The following is a 19,443-nucleotide window of genomic DNA, read 5'->3' as shown; positions in this document are numbered from 1 at the left end:
CTTCAAACTTATCCTCAAAGTCCGACGAACTTGCTTGAGCTGCTTTCTTGAGCAGTTGGATGAGCGGTTCCTCATACTCTCTCGTGGCCTCCACTAAGTGTTGAATAAACCGTTTGGCTTCACTAACAGTATTCTGGGAAAACCCTCCTCCACTCGATGAATTCACAAGATTTTTAGTATCAACGGTCATCCCTTGATAGAAGTACTGTAGCAAATCCCCCTCCGAAAACCTATGGTTTGGACAGCTATCCACCAACCTCCTGAATCGAGTCCAATATGTGCTCGATGATTCATCGTACTCCTGCTTCACTCCACTAATTTCCTTTTTCAGCGCATTCATCTTGGTGGGAGGGAAAAAATGTTCCAGGAATAGCTTTTTCATCCCCGCCAATGTAGTGATAGAATAAGGTGGAAGACTCGCGAACCAAGAGTTCGCCTCGCTGTCATGGTAAAAGGGAATGCTGCCAATCTAAAGTGCTCTTCCGTAACTCCAGTAGGGCATTTTTGGACCTTGCAAATTTTGATGAATTCGCTCAAGAAATTGTACGGATCTTCTCCCTTTTTGCCATAGTACTTCAAGAGAACATTAAGCAGTCCAAGCTTAATCTCAATACCGGTAGCAGTTGCAGGCATCTGAATTGGGGTGGGCGGGTCATCGGCCTCATGGCTGGAGAGGTCGCACAGCCTAGGATCATTGACGGCCATGTCATCTCCGGTCCCTTCGTCAGAACTCGAATAAACTGCCTCCTCACAAACTGTTTTTGCCTCTGATTCTGGTTCTGTTTAGGCAACCAGAGCCTCGTCAGTAGCGACAGCATTGGGTTTCACCTCGATGAACTGTTTCGTTCGAATAGCCAGGTGATACGATCCTTGCCGATCGATTGAACACAACGCACGCGGAAGACTGAACTTGAACAGAAAGGATGGAAATCCCAAAACCTCTTAATCTAACCCACGGAATGATATAGGCGACTGAATGCCCTATACCCCAACGTGAAGTTGACACAGCAACTCGGGGACGCTGAATGACACCCGACGAGGGTTGGTTGACTCGCCGTTACGTCGATAATTGAATTCGTCTTGGAATAATCAAGAGGAATTCGGAATTCTCAAGAGAAAAATAAAACTCACAAGTTTATTGATAAAAGCAGGCTAATTTTCGTCCAACATGTAGCAGCCATATATATAGGCAAAACTAAACCTAGTCTAATAAGGAAACAACTTAAAAACAAGCCCTAATAGGCCAAACAAGGCCCTTACTTTAAAATCCGAAAATTAACAAAGGCCCTTAAACTAATGGGCTGCGAAATAAAGCTAAATAAATAAAAATTGAAGTCTTTCACACTTCGGCCCTCTCGCACGTAATAAGATTAATCAAACACGGGCTCAATTCGCCAACTCCACAATCTCCAATTGGTTTCTTGATCAACTCTTGCTTCCAAACTTCTTCAACTAAGATCATCAAGCTCTCCTTGAACTTCTTGGCTCGAGCTCTTGTAGCTGGACCAACAGGAACATGCACTGGATCTTGTACTAACGAACCTTGGGCTGCATCATTCCCCTCCTCTTGAAGAGGATTTGTCCTCAAATCCAAAGCATCACCTACATCAAAAGGACTTAAATCAGTCACATTAAAAGAAGCACTCACATTATACTCACCTGGTAAGTCCAACTTGTAGGCATTGTCATTGATGCGCTCCAACACTTGAAATGGCCCATCGCCTCTAGGAAGTAACTTGGATCTCCGCTGCAATGGAAACCTTTCCTTGCGCATGTGCAGCCATACCCAATCACCGGGCTCAAACACTACTTTGCGACGTCCTTGGTTAGCTCGCTCGGCATACTGCTTCGTGCGCCTCTCAATATTCATCCTTGCCTTCTCATGAATCTGCTTCACAAAATCAGCCTTTTTCTTGCCATCAAGGTTAGTGTACTCATGCTCAGGTAAGGGAGATAAATCCAATTAAGTCAAAGGATTAAATCCATACACAATCTCAAATGGCGAAAATTGAGTAGCAGAATGAACAGAACGATTATAAGCAAACTCAACATGCGGCAAACAATCTTCCCAAGACTTAATGTTCTTCTTGATAATAGCTCTAAGCAAAGTAGACAAAGTCCGATTCACTACCTCTGTTTGACCATCAGTTTGTGGATGACAAGTAGTAGAAAACAAAAGTTTAGTACCCAACTTACACCACAAAGTCTTCCAAAAGTAGCTCAAGAACTTCGAATCCCTATCAGAAACAATAGTCCTAGGCATGCCATGCAATCTAACAATCTCTCTAAAGAATAGATCAGCTACATGAGATGCATCATCAGATTTATGACATGGAATAAAATGTGCCATCTTAGAAAATCGATCAACAACCACAAAGATGGAATCTCGTCCACGCTTAGTCCTAGGCAAACCTAACACAAAATCCATAGAAATATCAATCCAAGGTGCTGTAGGAATAGGCAATGGTGTATACAATCCATGGGAACTCACTCTAGACTTAGCTTGTTTACATGTAACACATCGACCACAAATTCTCTCAACATCACGTTTCATATGAGGCCAAAAGAAATGCTCATGCAGAACAGCTAAAGTCTTAGCAATGCCAAAATGTCCCATCAAACCCCCACCATGAGACTCAAGCAATAACAACTCACGTAAAGAACATTTAGGAACACATAACTTATTCTTCCTAAAAAGATAGTCATCATGCCTAAAATACTCTCCACTAGCAGCTCGCGCACATGCTAGATAAATCTCACCAAAATCACTATCATGCTCATACAAACTCTTGATACACTCAAAACCCAGCAACTTAGCATCTAAGGTGGAGATCAAGGCATACCTCCGAGAAAGAGCGTCAGCTACAACATTCTCTTTACCTTGCTTGTATTTGATGACGTAGGGAAACGTCTCAATGAACTCCATACACCTCGCATGCCGCTTGTTCAACTTGTGCTGCCCTTTCAAGTGTTTCAACGACTCATGATCCGTGTGAATGACAAACTCATTGGGCCACAAGTAGTGCTTCCACGTTTGCAAAGCTCTCACCAATGCGTACAGCTCCTTATCATACGTGGGATAACTCAACGTCGCCCCGTTTAGCTTCTCGCTGAAGTACGCAATGGGTCGTCTCTCTTGCATCAACACTGCACCAATACCAACACCAGAAGCATCACATTCAATCTCAAAAGATTTGGAAAAATTAGGAAGAGATAATACCGGGGCGTGGGTCAATTTGTATTTCATCTGCTGAAATGCATCCTCTTGCGCCTTGCCCCACTTAAACTCCACATTCTTCTTGATGACTTCCGTCAAGGGTGCTGCAACGCTGCTAAAATGAGGCACGAACCGCCTGTAGAAGCTAGCAAGTCCATGAAAGCTTCGAACTGCTGCAACGTTCGTTGGCGTTGGCCACTCTTGGATAGCTCGTATCTTCTCCTCATCAACCTGTACACCCTGTGCACTAACAACAAAACCAAGAAACACAAGCTTGTCCGTACCGAAAGTGCACTTCTTAAGGTTAGCAAACAACTTTTCCTTTCGAAGCACATCCATAACAGACCTCAAATGTTCAACATGCTCATCATGATTCTGGCTATAAATGAGGATATCATCAAAGTAGACAACAACAAATCTGCCAATGAAAGCACGTAAAACATGATTCATAAGACGCATGAACGTACTAGGCGCATTAGTCAAACCAAAAGGCATAACTAACCACTCATACAAACCAAGTTTTGTCTTAAAAGCAGTTTTCCATTCATCACCTTCCTTAATCCTAATCTGATGGTATCCACTACGCAAATCGATCTTAGAAAAGACACAAGAACCATGTAACTCATCTAGCATATCATCTAAATGAGGGATAGGATGGCGATACTTTACCGTGATGTTATTGATGGCTCGGCAATCACAGCACATCCTCAAAGATGAGTCCTTCTTTGGTACAAGTAGAACGGGTACCGCACAAGGACTCAAACTCTCCCTCACATGCCCTTTGGCCAATAACTCGCCAATTTGCCTCTCCAACTCCTTTGTCTCCTCCGGATTGGTTCGGTAAGCTGGTCGGTTCGGCAGTGTAGCGCCGGGCACAAAGTCAATCTGATGCTCAATCCCTCGAATTGGTGGTAAACCGGCAGGTGTATCGTCGGGAAAAACATCATCAAACTCCTGCAAAACAGAACGAATAGAAGGGAGTAGAGAAGAGAGATCGTTAGTAATAACCAAGTTCTCCTGATATCGCAACAGCATGATCGGCCTCTCCTCCTGTACACACCACTTCAAATCACTAGCCCTAGCAAGAAAGGACTTATGAATCAACCCATTCTCCTTCTTCTCCACGGGCTGCTCCTTTGACTTCACCTTGTCCGCCTCCTTTTGCAATTGCACTTGATCCTCATAAACTTGTTTAGGAGTAAGAGGAACAAGTGACACCTTTTTCTGCTTGTATTCAAATGAATATTTCTTGGTGAAGCCATCATGAATAACACGGCGATCAAACTGCCACGGTCGCCCCAACAGGATGTGGCTCGCTTGCATAGGGATCACATCACACACAACCTCATCCTCATACTTCCCAATGCGAAACGGAACCTTCACTTGCTTCGTCACTTTGATGACGCCTGTCTCATTCAGCCACTGCAAACGATATGGCTTGGAATGCTTCTCCGTGGTCAGCCCCAATCTCTCAACCATGGCTCTACTAGCCACATTCGTGCAACTCCCGCCATCAATGATCACACTACATACCTTGTCTTGAACAAGACATCTCGTGTGAAAGAGGTTCTCCCGCTGCTCTCGCTCATTGGGTTGAGTTTGGACACTCAAGGCTCTCCTAGCTACAAAAAGCTGTCCATTGGGCGCGAAAATCTCCTCACACTCCTCCTCATCATCGGTACCATCTCCATCCTCCAATTTCGGCATACCAGGATCGGTCTCATCACCATCCGTCACGACTTCGCCGTCATCTCTCATGATCATAATTCTCCTGTTCGGGCAGTCACTCATAATATGCCCGAAGCCTTGGCACTTGAAGCACTTCTTATCTCAATTTCGACCATCAGAAATGGCCGGAATGCCCTGATTTGCTGTACCGGATCCCTCGGGTCGGGACCTAACGAACGGCTTCTTCTCCTCTCTCGGCGGTGCCTCCTTTTTCCATTGATTCCCTTTTGACGAGGAACCATTAGAAACTGGTTGCGATTGCCTCCAATTGCCCTGATTCTGGCGTTGGTTGCTGCTGTTGTTGCCTCTCCTCTTGAGTTGATTCTCGATCTTGATGGCCATGTGAACCATGTCCTCCAACTCAACGTAGTGCTGCAACTCCACCTTATCACGAATATCCCAATGCAGACCAGTCAAGAATCTCGCCATGGTCGCCTCTCGCTCCTCCACCACATTGGCTCGAATCATGGCAACCTCCATCTCCTTATAATACTCATCCACGCTCCGACTGCCTTGCCTCAAAGTCTGCAACTTGTTGAAAAGCTCGCGGTAGTAATGATTCGGCACAAAACGCTTCCTCATCACAGCCTTCATCTCCTGCCAAGTCTGAATAGGCGGCTCACTGTTTCTCCTCCTACTCGTCACCATCTGATCCCACCAAACAAGTGCATAATCAGAGAACTCAATTGCTGCCAACTTCACCTTCTTGAGCTCTGAATAGTTGTGGCAATCGAACATAAGCTCCACCTTTCTCTCCCAATCAAGATACAATTCTGGGTCATTCTTCCCTTGGAAGGGAGGAACGTTCATCTTGATGTTGCCCAGATTGTTATCTTGCCACGTTCTGCCGCCATCCTCCTCATCCTCAAATCCTGTATCATCTACATGCTCCTCATACGGACGGTGGAATCGACCTCCGCCACCACCACGGCCTCCTCGCCCGCGGCGACCTCCTCGTGTGAAAGTGGTCTCTCGAGAATGAGACTGCTCCATCAGCTCGATCTTGTCGTACACTCCCTCGATTTCTGAGTGTAGCATCTTGCCAAATTCTGAGCGAAGTGCCTCCACCACGAGTTTTAACTGTGGATCCATAACAGGGCTATCGCTCAAATCCGCACCTTGTTCATCTTTCTTAGACATAGTGACACAGAAAACAAGAAACGGTTAGTGAAACAAAATAAAAGGACCTCACCACCTCACAAACATTCGTGTATCACTCAAGATGAAATCACTCAGCGCTCGTGTATCACACACAAATCACGGCTTTTTCCCTCTAATAGTCTCACCACTCTTGTCTTTTTCCGCTCAATTTCTCTCTCAAGGAATCAAATTCCCTCAATCTACCAACTGAACTCAAAAACCAACTGCACCAACGAGATTGCCAAACTGTCTCAACGAGAGCACTCAACGAAACGTCCCACAAGAGACCACACCAACAACACTAAACGGATGCGAAAAGATGGGAAAACCCCCAAACAGAAAGAAGACAATCAGAAACGCAGACTGAACAACCCAAAAAGTATTGCGCAGAAATAGGCTCAAAACGCTCTATACTACCCAAGGACTCCAGAAAACACAACGAGAAGTAAATGAAAACCGGGAACCAAACGAAATTATGACGTATGGATTTATATGGATGTGTGTAAGTCGTATGATGATGGATGTGTATAAGCGTGTAAGTGTATGAGTAATTCAGACCACCCCAGATATTATGGTATTGAACACAGCAGAAGAAAATCGAAACCCTAGGAATTATAATCAGACAGCGGAACAGAAAACTAGGACAGAAAACGGAAACCCTAAAATTCTACCCTTGACACAGAAACGAAAACAAACAAACAAAACCTGGATACGAAACGCGGCTCTGGTGCCAAATGATACGATCCTTGCCGATCGATCGAACACAACGCACGCGGAAGACTGAACTTGAACAGAAAGGATGGAAATCCCAAAACCTCTGAATCTAACCCACGGAATGATATAGGCGACTGAATGCCCTATACCCCAACGTGAAGTTGACGCAGCAACTCGGGGACGCTGAATGACACCCGACGAGGGTTGGTTGACTCGCTGTTACGTCGATAATTGAATTCGTCTTGGAATAATCAAGAGGAATTCAGAATTCTCAAGAGAGAAATAAAACTCACAAGTTTATTGATAAAAGTAGGCTAATTTTCGTCCAACATGTAGCAGCCATATATATAGGCAAAACTAAACCTAGTCTAATAAGGAAACAACTTAAAAACAAGCCCTAATAGGCCAAACAAGGCCCTTACTTTAAAATCCAAAAATTAACAAAGGCCCTTAAACTAATGGGCTGCGAAATAAAGCTAAATAAATAAAAATTGAAGTCTTTCACACTTCGGCCCTCTCGCACGTAATAAGATTAATCAAACACGGGCTCAATTCGCCAACTCCACAATCTCCAATTGGCTTCTTGATCAACTCTTGCTTCCAAACTTCTTCAACTAAGATCATCAAGCTCTCCTTGAACTTCTTGGCTCGAGCTCTTGTAACTGGACCAACAGGAACATGCACTGGATCTTGTACTAACGAACCTTGGGCTGCATCAACAGGTCAGGTTGCGAATCCAACAGCTCCAGTAGCTTCCTTGCCTTAGCCTCTTTCCTTAGTTTCTTTGCGGTTTTCTCGATCTCACAATCGTAGAGGAGGTTTGGCTTAGAAGATCTGCTCATAAACAAAAGAAAATAAAAAGGAAAAATAGATCAAAGGGAAAATAATTAGATTAACACCGCTCCCCGGCAACAGCGCCAATTTGGTGGACGTCGTTTACCGCCAAATAATTCCTGTAGAATTATCAAGAACTAATTAGTATAATGACAAGCAAGGTCGATCCCACAGAGAGCAGGTAAAATCATTCAATTCCCTAAAATCTATAATTTTGGTGATGCCACCACACCTTAAATTTGAGAAAATATTAATTAACTAAGAAAGCAAATTAAATCAAATCAAATAACCCTTGAAATAATCAATAAAAAGGTAACTCGGCTCGAATAAATCCACACTAATTCAAAGCTCTGATCATCGACGCAAAGATTAATTAATCCCTATCAACCTACTAGTTATAGAATACCGTGAAAGGCCACGGACGTACCCCAATTCCTACTTACTGTGTCGATAAACAGCTGGAGACGTCAGGCCTGCTTATTTCCCTTATTAAAATATAACCTAGCTGGAGACGCCAGACCTAGATTTAATATTCTAATAGCATTAAGATGAAGGAACCCAGTTTAGACCAATTATCCTAGATACGCTAGTAATAATTGATCCACCAATTTATTCATATTACGAACACGGTAGCTGTGTCACTAATCAGCCCTATTCCAACAATTACGGATTGGAGGTGCTAATTGACTGTAATCCAATTAAATCTAAGTTGGCCAGACTTAAATAAAATTTGAATTATCTTTAAACTCTAGGAATAAATCGAAATCAATAGGAACCAATTTTAAAACCAATTAGGTCTCACAGATTGATAAATTAGTGTTTCATTATTCTCGCCGAATTAAGAATTTAGCTACTCATGCTATTAAAATAAAACACAATGAAATATAAAGAACACATAAATAATAATTTAAAGAATTAAAATATAAACTAGAATTTTATCACCAAAAACTCTATAGAATGAATCGATCCACAATACGAAGAGCAAACTAAAAATAAATTATGAAAGAAAAAAAATAATGCAAAAATACTCCTCTTGAATTGTTTTCGTCTCCGCCGCCAGTAGATAGCCAAAGTAAAAAAAACTAACTCCTCCCCAAACTAATTACCTAGCCACCTAACTTCTTAATTTTTTCCAAGCCAAGGTCAAAGGTATATATATACCCATGCCTCCGCAAAGTCCCACACGAGAGATTACAAAAAGGAATTTTAGAATTCCTAAAGGCCCACCAACTCTAATGGGCTTACAAAGTTAATTATAAATAAATAAAGTAGAAGTATTATGATAATAAATTCCTAGCATCTTTTCGGTTCTTCATAAATAATCCATCAAAATGGCTTCTTTTCTACTTCTCCTGATTCAACTCCATCAACATCACTCTCTTTAATTCCTGCACCAAAAATCACCTAAATGTGTATATTAAATTCTATTAAAGTACAAATAATCCAAGAATATGAACAACTAAAATATACACATCACGGAGCATGGATGATCCGGGGGATGCATCCAACTTTCGCGGCTTACGATTAAGAGAGAACCCTCTGGCGGAGCATGGATGATCCAGGAGATGCATCCAACTTTCGCGGCTTACTATTAAGAGAACACCATGCACGAAGCATAGACGATCAGAGGGACCTGCCTAACTTTCGTGGCTTACGGTTAAAACGAACCCTCTGCGCGGAGCATGGATGATCCGGGAGATGCATCCAACTTTCGCGGCTTATGATTAAGAGAACACCCTGTACGGAGTATAGACGGTCAACGGGACCTGCCTAAGTTTCGTGGCTTACGGTTAAAACGAACCCTCTGCTTTTCCTTTTACGTGGATGTTTGTCTTCCCCTTGACTTGCTAAGCAGCAATTTGATTTGAAATTATGAATTATGGGTATATACCTTACTCCCCCCTCTGGTGACATGTGCAATGCTCTGCATGAACATGTTAAGTAAAATATGCAACGTAAAATGAAATAATTAAAATGAACGAGACAACACCGCGGAATTCCTAAAACCACGCATCCAATTTTTTTGATAAAATGGCCCCGAACCTCGTTAAAACCCCTGTGAGGAAAAAGAGTATCCGGTCTACAATTTGGTATCTCGTTTAACAAATTACACATAAAACTTTTTTAAGGTGTTGATATTCCACGGTCTTAGGAGAGCTCTGCCGTCTGAATCCGACAATAAATAGGCTCCGCCACCCAAAACCTCTGTGACGATGAAAGGACCCTCCCAATTGGGTTCGAATTTGCCCACTGGTTTTAGAGCATCGGCCCTCTTGAGAACTAGGTCGCCCTTGGACAGCTTCCGCGCTCTGACCCTCTTGTCATTTCCGGCCTTGATAGTGCTCTTTTATTTCGCTGCTCTGACCTGGGCTTCATCCCTCTGCGCTTCCACTAAGTCTAGCTCTGCTCTGCGGAGTTCTGAATTTTGCTTTGTGTTATATGTTGTTATCCGGTACGACTCCAGTCTAGCCTCCGCTGGTATCACCGCGTTGGATCCATACACCAGAGTGAATGGTGCCTTCCCGGTTCCAGTTTTTGGGCTGGTACGATGGACACAAAGTACGGTGTCTAGCTCCTCAAACCACTTCCCTCTGCTTTGATTTAGCCATTTTTTTATCCCTTCGCAGATTGTTCTGTTTGCCAACTCCACCTACCCATTTGCTTGCGGGTGGGCTATGAAAACGAAGCGTTGCGTTATATCCATGCTATCACAAAAATCGGCGATCTTCTGCCCTGTGAATTGGGTTCCATTGCCTGATACAATGATTCTAGGGACTCCATACCGGCAACATATGTTTCGCCAGATGAACCACTCTACAGTTCCCTCGCCAATCATTGACACAGCCTCGGCTTCTACCCATTTGGAGAAGTAATCCACTGCCACAATGAGAAAGCATTTGCCCCCTGGTGCCGTAGGCAATTTCCCGACGATGTCTATGCCCCATTTGTCAAACGGGCAAGCAGCATACATAACTCCTATAGTTTCCCCTGGAATATTAATCCTGCCGGCATGCCTCTAACAAGCCTCGCATTTGCGAACGAATTCTTTGGCGTCATTAGTAATGGTTGGCCAATAGAACCCTGCCCGAATGGTTTTTCGTATAAGGTCCCTGAATCCCGTGTGCCCACCGCAGCAACCTGCATGAATTTCTATCAGAGCAAAGTTAGCCTCCTCAGGAGATAAACATTTCAGTAAGGGATGGGTGAAGAAGTGCTTGTAGAGTTGATCATTGATCAGGCAATAGTTCTTGTATCGAGCCCTCTGATTGGACCCTATGCTCAATCGTTCTCCTGTTCTGAGAAAGTGTATAATTGGAGCCAACCAATCGTCCCAAATTTCCACCGCAAAAACTTGGGAAGTCCTCATTTCTCTGGTGTCGCAGAGCAGCGTAATCTCATCATTCCACGTTTGCTCCACTGCACTGGTAACCCGTGCCAATAAGTCTGCCCGGGTGTTCTCCTCTCGGGAGATCTGTTCTATTCTGAATTCCACGAATTTTTTCTTTAATTCAACAATTTTGCTATGATATACCCGCATCTGATCCTCTTTAACGTGATATCCTCCCGAGAGTTGTTGAGCTACCAATTGTGAGTCAGTTCTGATGATGACACATTTCGCCCGCAACATTGACAAAATATGCGCTGCTCTGACCACGGCCTCATACTCGTCTTCATTGTTGGAAATCTTACAGGTGAATTTAATAGCAAATTGGTATACCTCTGATCCCGGAGAAATGATATACACTCCGATCCCACATCCTTCTTTTGTAACCGATCCATCCACGAAAGCCACCCAAAACTCTTGCACAGGGCGACGAGTAGTTTCTTGAATAAAATCCGCAAGGGCTTGGGCCTTGATAACCATCCTTGGATCGTAATCCACACCATATTCCCCTAACTCCACGGCCCATTTCACCATGCGCCCTGAAAGATCTGGCCTCCCCAACACTTGTTTGAAAGGTAAGGCAGTTCGAACCACCACGCGGTGTGACAAGAAATAAGGTCTTAGCTTCCGAGCTGTGACCATGACCGCCAGAGCAGTCTTTTCAATCTCTGAATAGTTTAATTCGGGCCCCTAAATCACCCTGCTGACAAAGTAAATCGGCCTCTGATGGCTCCCCTCCTCTCTGATAAGGACAGAGCTAACTGATTCCTCGCCCACTGCTATGTACAAATATAGTACTTCCCCGAGATCTGGTTTGGTCAGAGTCGGGTGCTCTGCTAAGTATGCTTTGAGATCACCAAAAGCTGACTGACACTCCGCATCCCATTCAAATCTGGTCCCCTTCCTTAAAATCTTGAAAAACGGCAAGCTTCGCTCTGCCCATCGTGAAATAAACCTACTCAGGGCAGTGATACACCCATTCAAAGTTTGTACCTCTTTGATTCCTCTTGGCGGTGTCATATCCATTATGGCCTTCACCTTATCCGAGTTGACCTCGATCCCCACCGGGGTGACCTTGTACCCCAAAAATTTCCCCGTGGTGACCCCGAAAGTGCATTTCGCTGGATTAAGCATGAGTCTATGATCCCTGATGACTGTGAAAATTTCTTCCAGGTCAGAGACGTGATCCTCTGCTCTGATACTTCGCACGAGCATATCATCCACGTATACTGATATGTTCTTCAAGAGTTGCTCCTTGAATATTTTTTCCATCATTCTTTGATATGTAGCCCCCGCATTTTTAAGACCGAATGACATGCTCTTCCAACCGAACACCCCGCAGCAGACGGCAAAAGCCGTTTTGGCAATATCATCTTTATGCATTTTTACTTGGTGATACCCCTGATAAGCATCCATCATGGATAGCAACGCACAACCCGAGGTAGAATCCACAAGTTGGTCAATCCTCGGTAGAGGATAATGATTCTTAGGGCAAGCGGCGTTCAAGTCCCTATAGTCCACACACATACGCCAAGTGTTTGTCTTTTTGGCCACCATTACGGCGTTTGAGATCCATTTCGGGTACTGAACCTCCTCGATGTGACCCGCATCTAGTAATCCCTGGACCTGCTCTCTGATCGCAACATCTTTTTCGGCCCCAAAGTGCCTTGTTCTTTCTTTTACTGGTTTTACATTGGGGTCCACAATGAGGCGATGTTCCGCCAATCCTCTGTCAATGCCCTTTAAGTCGGCTGTGCTGAAGGCAAACACATCCGCATTCCTCTGAAGGCAATTGATTGGCTCTGTTCTGATTTGTTCACTCATGGATGACCCTATTTTTGTCGGAAAGCCCTCTTTTCCCGAGAATAGCTCAATCATGTTACACACATCGTTGGTAGATATCAAGGCAGGTTTCTCTGAGTTTTCCCGAGCATTTAACAACTCTGTCAATTCCTGCCGGCCCAGCGATATCACCCGTCTTCCCCTTCTTTCTAGTTTCTGATCCCTCTGTTGCCCTTTCTCTTTTTTGACCCAAAGATTGCGTGAGCATTCGCACATGGCATTCTTTTGACATCTTTTGATCACCCCACACTTCCCCCACTCTTCCGCCTCCGATTGGGAATTTCATTTTTAGGTGGAACATTGAAATGATTGCTCTGAACGCTGTCAGAGCAGGGCGTCCGAGTATCACGTTGTAAGATGGTTTGGGTATGTATACCACCAAAAATCGTATCATCCTGATCTTGCAAGCGTCTGCTCTACCAAGAGTAACCGGTAACTCCACAAACCCCAGTGGCATGACGATTTCTCCGCCGAATCGGAACAGAGGGGCGTTCGTGGGTTCAATAGTTGCTTCGATCCTCATGACTTGGACACATTCTAAGTATAAAATATTCACCGCGCTCCCAGAGTCCACGAAGATGCGATGTACAATACAACTCGCTATGTCGGCCGTGAAAACCAGCGCATCGTCATGGGGGTACATGAGTGTCCTTAGGTCCTCTGACCCGAAAGTTATGACTGGTTCCTCTGCTGCGCCCGTGATTTCCATTACTTGTTTCAGGTATCCGAACAGAGGGGCGTTCGTGGGTTCAATAGTGGCTTCGATCCTCATGACTTGGAGACATTCTAAGTTTTAAATATTCACCGCGCTCCCAAAGTCCACGAAGATGCGATGTACAATATAACTCGCTATGTCGGCTGTGAAATCCAGCGCATCGTCATGGGGGTACATGAGTGTCCTTAGGTCCTCTGACCCGAAAGTTATGACTAGTTCCTCTGCTGCGCCCGTGATTTCCATTACTTGGTTAGGGTAATATCCTGACCTCACTGCCCGCACAATCTATTTTTTGGCTCGGTTGGAGGTTGGTAGCCCGTTCTCCCCAAAAATCATGTGCACCTCCCTTCTAGCCGGATGGGAAGGTATCCGAGCCTGTTCGACCCCTCTGCGCTGATCGTGGTTTTCCTCCGAGCGTCGGTCTCGATTATTTCCCTGAGCTTGCCTCTGATCATTTCCATGGCCTGCTGACCCTGAACCTCATTCCCTCTGGCTATGAATTGATCCAGGTTGCCCTGGCGCACTAAAAGTTCCAGTTGGTGCTTGAGATGCCCGCAGCATCTAGTATAGTGCCCATAGGCATTGTGGTACTCGCATAGTTTATTGTTAGGCCCCGGCTGTGGCTGCCCATCCCTGTAAGTACCCAGCGGCCTGAAGAATGGTTGGTTCTTAACCAGGTGAAATATCTCTTCTTGTGGCTTGTTCAGAGGAGTGTATTCATCGAAGCGGTTGACTTCGTTCACGGTGCGCTGTTGGAGGGGCGGTACCTCTGCATCTAGTACCCTAGAGGGCAACCCTCTGAAGGGTGCCCGATCTTGGTTCATGTTACTTTGCTCTGGCGCGGCCTCGGCCCTTCTGGCTTTGTGCTTATCGTTTATAGCCTTTCGTGCCGTTCGGGCATCTTCTAATTGCAAATACCCTGGTAATCTTGACATGATGTCATCAAAATCTCTGGCCGGCCTGATCTGTAACTCGTCAAAGAAAAGTCCGAGTTTCAATCATCTAACGTATGCGCAGTTTTTTATTTGGGACTCTGCCTCTGGAACCTCCAGAGCAGCGAGTTTAAATCAGGTAGTGTACCCCCGCAGCGTTTCATGTTGGTCCTGTTTTATATCCATCAGAGAGATGGCTGACTTTTCCACCCTTCGTAAGCTCGAAAACTGTCTGAGAAAATGTGTTTGAAGGTCCTCAAAAGAGTGAATAGAGTTTGGGACCAATGTTCCGAACCATAGCTGGGCGGGCCCTGTTAAAGTAGTAGAAAATATGCGGCACTTGATGCCCTCTGAATACATGTGTAATGTGACTAGCCCTTCGAACCGGCTGAGGTGCACCTCGGGGTCAGTGCTACCATCGTAGTCAAGTGAAATGGGTTTGTACCTCCTTGGCAAGGTATCCGCCAAGATATCGGCAGAGAACGGGCTCCGGCTAGTGGTGGTTTTGATTATTGACGTTTTGGCACGGTTGTCATCCCTGTATCTCTCATGTTCATTCCTGTCTCTTGGTGAGTTATGAGCGTGGTGGCGTTTGTGGCTCTTGTGCCAGAGGTGTACTCTTGTTCTCGTTTTTCTGACCTTTCGGTCTGACGGGACTTCTCTGACCGGTATGACTTCTCTGCTCTGCAAGATCTCTCTGACCGCTGTGCTTTTCCAACCCTCTGAGACTTCTCCCTCAGAGTATCCACTAGATCTTTGAGTTGACTTTTCAGTTGTGACACCTGATTTTTCTACTTTGCATTTTCCCTTGGTCTTTCTTCTTCAAAAATAGGAGTAGTGGAACGACTATCATACTCATCCACCACCTCCTTTCAGACAATGCTACGTAGCACAGTGCGGCTCCCCTCCGGCCTCCTCTCCGGTTCCTTCTCAACAGGGAATTTCTGTGTTTCTTTCGGCAGTGGGGGTTGTTTACTGGCAAATTGTTCGCTCTCCTCCGGAGCAGCGTGAGGTGGGAGTTCAACACCCTGCTGGTTGGGCCTTCCCAGCAGAGGAGCAGTGGTGGGGACAGTTAGTACGAGCACAGTTCCCAATGCCTGACGCACAGCAGCGTAATTCAACAGAGCCATCATCTGCTCTGCCAAAGCGAAGTTCAGTGGCCCACCACCAGACGTGGGGACCAGGCTTTGTAGCTCAGACCCAGCAGCAACCAGAGCAGACCTCTGGGGGTGATATTCTGGCCCGACAGTGGTGTAGCAGAGATGTTGAGGAAGCCCGGCGGTGTGGAGAAAACAGTGCTGACTGGCAGACTACTTAGCAGGGAAACGGGCATTTCAGTACGGGCGGCAGAGTTGAGCCCGGTGTTGTCAAAGTCCTTCTCGAGGGTGCGGCGAATGTCAGAAGAGTCCATGGTACCTACACATAGAAAATGTGAGAAAATTTCCAATAAAAGACAGATCGATCCACCTCTTGTCAAAGGAATCCTCGTCATAAGAAATCCCAAGTACTGGCGCGAAGGCCATTATGAATTCCCACGCTCTGGCTCGGAGGCCATCATGAATTTCTGATCAAAATACTCTCATGCGCCGGGAAATAAACCCAGGGCACAGATTCAAACACGAAGAATGAATAACATAGATTTTCCCCCGACGAAAAAAACAGATTACCATAGGAACCACCCAGAAAACTCGAAAACAAATATAAACAGAACAACAACCGAGAGATCGTTAGTAAAACACGTTAGATACGGTAGAAAATGAAAATCATACGAGAAAACATGAGAACCGCATACAATTAACATCATATCATACAAAATAGACAGATACCAGCACCCGATTCTCAATTTTACCCATCCTCCAAACATGCATATACGAGAAAGCGACAAAACCCGTGAATCTATAAGTTTTTGGATGGATCGGAGCGGAAAAAATAGATACCGTCCCGAATCCACCTAGGTACTCGGATCATCGGACTAATCGGGACCTGCGCACGCAAATCCGCTCGCAATTGCAGATCTGCATGCGCAAGCTTAAACCCACGCCTTAGACTCATAGCATTCCCACAGATGGCGCCAGCTGGTGAATCGTAATTGAGTGGATAGGGTTTTAACCGGGGAATCATAATCGGGTTGCGAATTTCACCTAGTATTGAATGTGAGAGTCGAAAGAGAGTGGAATAGAATTGAATTGCCAAGAACAAAAAGGAGTTCGCCGTTGTATTGAGAAAGAGCACGTAAAGATACATGGTACAAGTGCATGGGTATTTATAGAATACACTTTAGGGGTAAAATAGTAATTTCAGCCTTGCAGTCACATTCCCCGCGTGGTCAGGGGTACTATGGTAATTTTGCTTGCCTTTGCTCATTCCTCTGCTCAGAGATAGAGAACCGTGTGTATCGGGGAGTTTTGGATTCCTCTACGGGCAAATGATCCCTCTTCTCTGACGCTTCTCGGGTAAAGTGGTCATTTCTGCCGTTGACTTTCCATGAGTGGAGCATTCCTCTTACCTCAGCGATTCCTCTGACCCGAGTGATTCCTCTGCCCAAGCCCATTCCTCTACTCTGCATATATTACTCATCATCACAACTTGAGAAGAAACAACTTGAATTAAACGACTTTGAAATCCAAGTGAAATTTTTATTATTAGCACTGCCTTTTCAAATTTATTATAGCTCTCAAGAATAAAAAAAAAATATTATTTAATCCATTCACGATATCAATTTCACATTGTGAGTGACACGAGTTTTAAGAAAAATGATGGATAGTACTCCCTCCGTCCCATTCTAATAGGCTCATTTCTTTTGGGCACAAAGATTAAAAAATTTACTTTTTAGTAGTAAAGTGGTGTGGTCCACACCAATCCAAACATGACACTGTTCCTTGGAGATTCCTCAGTCGTTGGCGTAAGGTTCTTTCTTCTACCGTGAATTTTCATATTATTATTACTCACATCTACAGGGAAGGAAACCGGGTTGCGTATTGCTTGGCTTCTTCGGTGGTGGAGAAGGTTACTGGAATTTTGTGATCCCGGAGATTCTCCATCTGGTTCGCGATGACAGAAGACAATTGCCTTACATTCGGATTGTCACTTGAGGTGTTCTTCTCTCTTTTTCCCTGCCTCTTCCTGTTTTTGTTCCCGTTTGCTCTTGTTGCTACCTGTACGGGATATCATCTTCTCCTTTTCAGACTTTTTACCTCTCTTGCGCCTTTGGTTCTGTTTGGATCATCGAGGATCTGGTCTGTGTTTGGTGTGGTGGTTGGTCTGGGTCTGCTTGTTACAGCTGTCCTTTTGTTAGGCTGGGTTCTAAGGTCTTGGGTTGTCATTACTTGGGAGACTTTGCTGGCCGTGATTTATCCGGTAGATGCTAGCAGAAGTATTTTCATTGCAATATGCTTAGTATCCTCTCTGGTATGTATTTTTTCGGCTGCTGGTCTTTGCTCCTCTGATGTATTTCCCACTATGAGCATGGGAAACCACGCGGGAAGACTTGGGAAACCCCCAATGGCTTCATCCCGTGACATTGACCCTTAAAGCATGCTTAATAAGTGAGTTTCATGATTAAAATAATCTTGGTTGAGAATGGATCATAAAAGTAATTGCATTAGAAGATTCACTGCTAGCGGAGAACTGGGTCTGATCGGCTGGCTGATCTTACTTGCGATGGCTCCTCTTCACTTTGTCCCCCTTTCGTTGGTGACTGTTGGAGCTTTTGGATTCAGATTTGGTTAGTGATTGTTGGTTGTTTGATCCTTCTGAGGTTCTATCTTTTCTGAGGGCGCTTTTGGGGCTGATCTGTCTGTTTTGGAGAGGCTTTCCTTGGTTAGCAAGAGTTTGTTTTCTTGTACAGTTTTTGCCTTCTTTATTCTGCTTTCCTCTCCTGTTGTTTTGTTTCGCAGGTTCGTGTGGTGAGATCAGTGAAGAGCTCGAAGGGCGGCGTTGAGCTTGGCTCTGGTGCCTGAGGTTTGCTCTGGAATCGAGGCCTGCTCTGGCTGTGAGCTCCGCTCTAGCGTTGTGCTTCGCTGCTCTGGAGCAACTTCTCTGCTCTGGAGCGACTTCGCTGCTCTGGAGCGATTTCTCTGCTCTGGAGCGACTTCTCTGCTCTCGAGCGATTTCTCTGCTCTGGAACGACTTCGCTGCTCTGGAGCGACTTCTTTGCTCTGGAGCGATCGCTGCTCTGGCGTGGAGGTATTCGCTGCTCTGCTTTGGAAGTCTGGCGTGGAACTCGCTGCTCTACTTATTCTCTCTGGCGCTTGATCTCTCTGGCGCTTGATCTCGTTGGCGCTTGATCTCTCTGGCGCTTGTTCTCTCTGGCGCTTGATCTCTCTGGCGCTTGATCTCTCTGGCGCTTGTACTTGTGATTTAGTGCTCTACCCGGCACGGCTCTGGCGTGGACTTTGCTCGGCCTCGGTTGTGACCCTTTGCGGTCCTGTCCCGTCTTTTGTTCGTTCTTGTTGTTTTCTTTCTCCTTTCGCTTGGGTTTTTTGTCTTTTCTGGTTTTGATTTTTCCGGACTCTCCTTGTTTGCGCCTGTGCTCTCAAGGGTTTTTGTTTTTCTTCAATAAAATTTCTATTTCAGCAGGTGTGGTCCACACCAATTAACTACACTTTTTTTTACTTAAAATGAAAAATGAGCCTATTGGAGTGGGACGTACCAAAAAGAAAAACGAGCCTATTAGAGTGGGACGGATGGAGTAGTTGATAATAGTGGGTATTGGTGTGAGTGGAGTTTGGATCCTACTATAAATGTATGGAGAAAAATAAAGTGTTATGTGGATCATACTGTTATGCATGAAAGTGAAAATGATACTCCCTCCGTCCACCAATTAAAGCCCCATTTGAGGGTGGGGACGGAGACTAAGAAAATTGAAAAATGTATTGTAGGTGAAATATAAGGGTAGTTGACTAAGTGATAAAGAAGTTGATTAAAGTGTTAAATG

This window comes from Salvia miltiorrhiza, chromosome 5, assembly GCF_028751815.1.
Source record: "Salvia miltiorrhiza cultivar Shanhuang (shh) chromosome 5, IMPLAD_Smil_shh, whole genome shotgun sequence".
Taxonomy (NCBI): domain Eukaryota; kingdom Viridiplantae; phylum Streptophyta; class Magnoliopsida; order Lamiales; family Lamiaceae; genus Salvia; species Salvia miltiorrhiza.
Note: the sequence above shows the minus strand (reverse complement) of the source record.